Here is a 5,324-nt window from a genome sequence, read left to right as displayed (position 1 = left end):
CCAGCTACTCGGGAGCCTGCAGCAGGAGAATCACTTGAACCCGGGAGGTGGAGGTTGCAGTGAGCTGAGATTGCTACCACTGCACTCCAGTCTGGGCAACGAGAGTGAAACTCCGTCTCAAAAAGAAAAAAAAAAAAAAGGCAAGTTGACAGAACAGCCCTGGTATACAGTAAGTGCTCAGTAAATGTTAGCTGCTGCTACTGCTTTTCAGACTGTGGTTACTGGGGCCAAGCACAGTGGCTCATGTCTGTAATCCCAGCACTCTGGGAGGCCAAGGCAGGAAGATCGCATGAGCCCAGGAGTTCCAGAGCCTGGGCAGCATAGTAAGAGCCCATCTGTACAAAAAAATAAAATAAAATTAGTTGAGCGTGGTGGTGTGCACCTTTAGTCTCAGTTGCTTGGAAGGCTAAAGCGGGAGAATCGCTTGAGCCCAGGAAGTTGAGGCTACAGTGAGCTATGACCAGGCCTCTGCGCTCTGGTCTGGGCAATATAGCGAGACACTGTCTCTACAAGACAAGACTGATGTTAATATGAGGAACTTATCAATAAACGTGGCCAAAGCGTCCTCTCTCTTGCACTAGGTCCCTGTCACCTTTTCTCTTGTTCATCTCCAGGCATCATGATGGAAGTCCCCCCTACCCTTCCTCCCACCTAGGAAACCACCTGAATGATTTGCCTTCCACCTCCCCCAAAGTCCCGCCCCGCTCCAGCGTGCTGTCACTGAAGGAAGCTGTCGCGTTTTCCCGGATGTCTCTCCACAAAACCCGCCACCCAAATGGGGCTTCTTTCCGGAAAATCCAGGAGGGCGGTCTGGAGGAAGCGCACCCCTCCTTACGTCACAGCTGCCGCAGCTACCCCAGCCTGGCCTAAGAGCCCGAGGGAGTTGCCCTGCCCTGACCCAGAGCCTTGGCGGGGAGGGAAGGCACCCCACCCCACCCCACCCTGGACCAAAGGACCATGGGTGCTTGGGGCCGCCTGGGTGGAAGGGAGGGGCCGGGTTCTAAGGGGCGGGAACGTTGGGATGAAATTTGTTCTAGTTCCCTAAGGGGCGCGGCTAAGAAGGAGGTGGGTTGAGGGTAGGCGTAGTCACTCGGGGTGGGCGTGGCTATGTGCAAGGGGAGGGGCCATTGACAGGAAAAGATGCGCGGTGCTCCCCTAGTGGGCAGGGTCTAGGAGAAAGCGGTGCGTTGCACAGGGGGCGTGGCTAGTAGAAAAAAATTTTTTTCAAGGGGGCGGACCAAGAGCCTGGGAAGTTAGTTTGAGGCGGGGCCTGCAGGGGGCGGGGCCTGAAGGAGCCGTGGTCAGGTAACTGGGCTGGGTTCCCACTAGGTGTGGTCTCGGAAGGCTGGGGCGGCGGCAACGTGGAGGGCGGGGGTGACAGCAGCCCCGAGCCGCAGAGCCTCAGCTTCCGCCTGGTCCCAGCCTCGTGGGAGCCCCGCGGGTCCTGCCTAGGTGAGTGGAGCCCCAGGGCAGATCCAGAACCAAGATTATTGGGATGAGGAGTCCTCTCTTTCCAAGTGGGGCCACCGGCTCGCAGGGAGGATCTGGGGTAGAAGAGGTCGCCTCGCGAATGAGTGGGTCGCTGTGCGTTACGCGTGTCGGTGTGCCCGGGCTCACCTGGGCGTGATCCCCTAAGTGTATTTCCTGTGCAGCACAGAAAGCCATTGTTTCCATTTTTGCGTGAGTGATCCTTTTAAACGGCGAATCAGATCGGGCCCCTCCTTTACTTAAAACCCTTGGGCCATAGAGATTAAAATTCAAAGTCCACCACTTTCTGCCCAGTCTCTCCTCCTGATCTCTCTAACATCGCTGCCCTCCTATCTGCTCCTTACTCATAGTATTCCGGCTACACCAGCCGCCTTGATGATGTAAAATATAAAAAAGCAGGTCCATCTCACCTCCAGGCCTTTGCCCTTACTGTACCCCTCACCCAGACGACTCCTCGAAATCTTTGCCTAACTGCCTCCTTCTGTACTGAGGTCTCAGTTCCAATGTCACTTTATAGGAGAAGCTGTCCTATCCAGCCTCCTTTATCATATCTCCCTGGCTTATCACTTTCATTGATAACTCTTAGAAATGGTCTGTCTTCTCCATTCATCTTGTGCTTGTTTGTGGTCTGTCTTGCCCAGCCGACTGCAAGCTCTGGAGGGTAGGGTGGTGCCGGGCTTTAATCTCCTTAGTCACTGTATCTCTAGGTTCTAGAACAGAGCCTGGTGCACAGCAAGTGCTCCAGCAATGTTCGTCCAATGTCAAAAGCGAGTCCTGCATACATCTGTGTTTGTATTGCCTGTGCTGGTGGTTCCCACCCTCCACATCCCTCCCCACACGTGGATACGTGTTTATGATCCAACTGGAACATGAATAATTCCCTCTTTCCTCTCCCCATGCTTGGTCTGATGCCTGAATCTGCCCCCTTCTTCTCTTCCATGCCCGAATAAATGATCCCAAAGGACTCAGAGGCAGGAGAATGACTTAGTAGGCCTTTGGCTGACCTGCAGCCACCCTGCGTCCCCAAACTAACCAGAACCTTGCCATTGACTCAACTTCACTCTCACTAAGGGAGACACAAGACAGGAACTTGGGGTTGGGAGACTCTGAGACCGAGGCTAGCCCTGGTCCAGGTGACAAACAGGAAGTGCAAAGGCATTCCAAAGACACACCTGGCTTCAGGTATGCCGCACGGGCAGCTGGCTCCCTGCTCAGAGCTCCTCCCCTAAAGCCACCTGGGGATAGTCTGGGAACTTCCTGCTGACTCAGGAGGCAGGAATTTCTCTGCAGACCCTACCAGACCCAGAAGACTTTGCAGGGCTGCAGGGAGAGCTTGCAGGAGAGTAAGAAGCAGATTATCTTCTTCTGGACCATCCAGAGAAATCTCCCCCACCAGACCAACACCTGAGACACACTGGCCCTGAGGCCTGTGAGATTATCAGGAAACTACCAAAATGTCTGAGATCTAAATTCGATCATCATGATAACCAAATGTATGGGCTCTGAAATACAAGGACCTGCAAAGGCAACATTGCTGTTTGCTGACATTGCTACAAAATGTGACCTTCTAAAAATCTTAACCCTGGGTTACATTTTTTTTTTTTTCCCCTAGATGGAGTCTTGCTCGGTCGCCCAGGTTGGAGTACAGTGGTGTGATCTCGGCTTACTGCAGGATCCACCTCCCGGGTTCAAGCGATTCTCTCGCCTCAGCCTCCTGAGTAGCTGGGACTACAGGCACACGCCACCATGCCTGGCTAATTTTTGTATTTTTAGTAGAGACAGGGTTTCACTGTGTTGGCCAGGCTGGTCTCAAACTCTTGACCTCAGATGATCCACCCACCTCTACCTCCCAAAGTGCTAGGATTACAAGAGTGAGCCACCGCGCCTGGCCCCCAGTGTTGCATTCTAAAGCAAAAAAGAGGGGTTAGATTTGCACCTATCCTGAGAACCTCTGAGTGTGCGCATAGGTTGCCGAGAAGCCATGGATGTTTGTAAGTTAAATTCCCCCTGATTGGGATGTTTTTTCACCCAGAGAGTCACCTGGCACACTTCCCAGAATTCCTTCCAGACTTTACTCAATGAGACCTTCCCTGGCCACATAATCAAAAATGTTCACCCAGCCTGGGCAACATATCAGCCTGGGCAAGACCCTATATATATATATATATGCCAGGCATGGCCAGGCGCAGTGGCTCATGCTGGTAATCCCAGTGCTTTGGGAGGTTGAGGCAGGTGGATCACCTGAGGTCAGGAGTTCGAGACCAGCCTGGCCAACATGGAGAAACCCCACCTCTATTAAAAATATTTTAAAATTAGCCAGGCATGGTGTCACACGCCTGTAGTCCCAGCTACTCAGGGGGCTGAGGCACGAGAATTGGTTGAACCCAGGAGGCGGAAGTTGCAGTGAGTTGAGATCACGCCACTGCACTCCAGCCTGGGCAACAGAGTGAGACTCGGTCTCAAAAAAAAAAAAAAAAAAAAAAAAAAAACCCAAAAAAAAAAACAAACAAAAAAAAAGACTGAACAATTGAACAATTAGCTGGGCATGGTGGTGCGTGCCTGTAGTCCCAGCTACTTGGGAGGCTGGGGCAGGAGAACTGTTTGAACCCAGGAGGTGGAGGTTGCAGTGAGCTGAGATCACACCACCACATTCCAGCCTGGGTGACACAGCAAGACTCCATCTCAAAAAGTAAAACATAAAACAACAACAACAACAACAACAAAAACAAAACAGAAGGAGCAGCCAGGCGTGGTGGCTCACACCTGTAATCCCAGCACTTTGGAAGGCCGAGGCAGGTGGATCATTTGAGGTCAGGAGTTCAAGACCAACCTGGCCAACATGGTGAAACCCCGTCTCTACTAAAAATACAAAAAGTAGCCAGGTGTGGTGGCGGGCGCCTGTAATCCCAGCTACTCGGGAGGCTGAGGCAGGAGAATTGCTTGAACCTGAGAGGTTAAGGTTGCAGTGAGCTGAGATCGCGCCACTGCACTCCAGCCTGGGTGACAGAGTGAGACCCTGTCTTTAAAAAATTAATTAATTAATTAAAAAATAACCACAGAAGGAGTAAAGGCCCATGGATCTCTTCCACCAATGGCCCTACCCCTGAAAACCACCCCCCAGGAACCCCCATGGGCCCATCTCCTTTAACTTATCCTTCCAGCTCCCAGCCTGAGGACCAGATGGGAGCTCTCCCCTCAGACCTCAGGGCAAGACTGTGTCCCCCAGGCCCCAGGATAGGGCTGTATCTCCTTTCATCCCAGAGCAGATGGGACTCCACCAGCCCTGCCCCGTTCCCTGTTCCCACCCAGCAGCCCTGGGGAACCAGACGAGATGCTACAGAAACATCACGCAGCCACATCACACGCCCACCCAACCACATTCAAATAGGGATTTGAATATATTTCCTGAGCCAGGCTCATGCAGTCACAGTCAAATCTGCCACTACCCCTCCAGCCTGGGCCCCTGCAGAAATCCCTGCCGAGAAAATGCAGCTATTCCAGGCACCAAAACCTCAGGACCCACTCTCTAAGCCCAGGACTGGACCCTGCCTCACTGTCTCCCCTGAGATGGATACAGGGAGGCAGCTCAGATCCTTGGGGCCACAGCCCCCCACCTGCCCCACGCTGCCCCAGGCCCAGGCAGGAAGCCAAGGGGAAGGAAGATGTAAGGGGAAGGAAGGGGCCCAGGGCCCGGGAGGAGGAGACACATGTGGGGGAAGATGTTGGCGGAGGCTCCTCCCCCACATCCAGACTCAGGGGGTCAAAGGAGTCCAAAGCCCCAGGTAACCCAATGGCCGCCCTGGGGGTTCTGAGGCGCTCCCCGGGGACCTCTGGTT

General features: G+C 53.5%; 1 protein-coding gene across 1 annotated transcript in view; it reads left to right on the top strand.

The window, feature by feature from the left end:
- The first annotated feature begins 1,250 nt into the window (after nt 1-1,250).
- The window catches only part of SH2D3A (SH2 domain containing 3A), a 34,140-nt gene continuing 30,066 nt past the window's right edge, over nt 1,251-5,324 (top strand). The window contains exon 1 of the mRNA XM_011943631.1: nt 1,251-1,452. The gene's annotated coding sequence lies outside the window, so the exon portion shown is untranslated. The remainder of the gene's footprint in view (nt 1,453-5,324) is intronic.

This window comes from Colobus angolensis, unplaced genomic scaffold, assembly GCF_000951035.1.
Source record: "Colobus angolensis palliatus isolate OR3802 unplaced genomic scaffold, Cang.pa_1.0 Scaffold22, whole genome shotgun sequence".
Classification (NCBI taxonomy): Eukaryota; Metazoa; Chordata; class Mammalia; order Primates; family Cercopithecidae; genus Colobus; species Colobus angolensis.
Note: the sequence above shows the minus strand (reverse complement) of the source record. Positions and strands in the feature narration are given on the sequence as shown.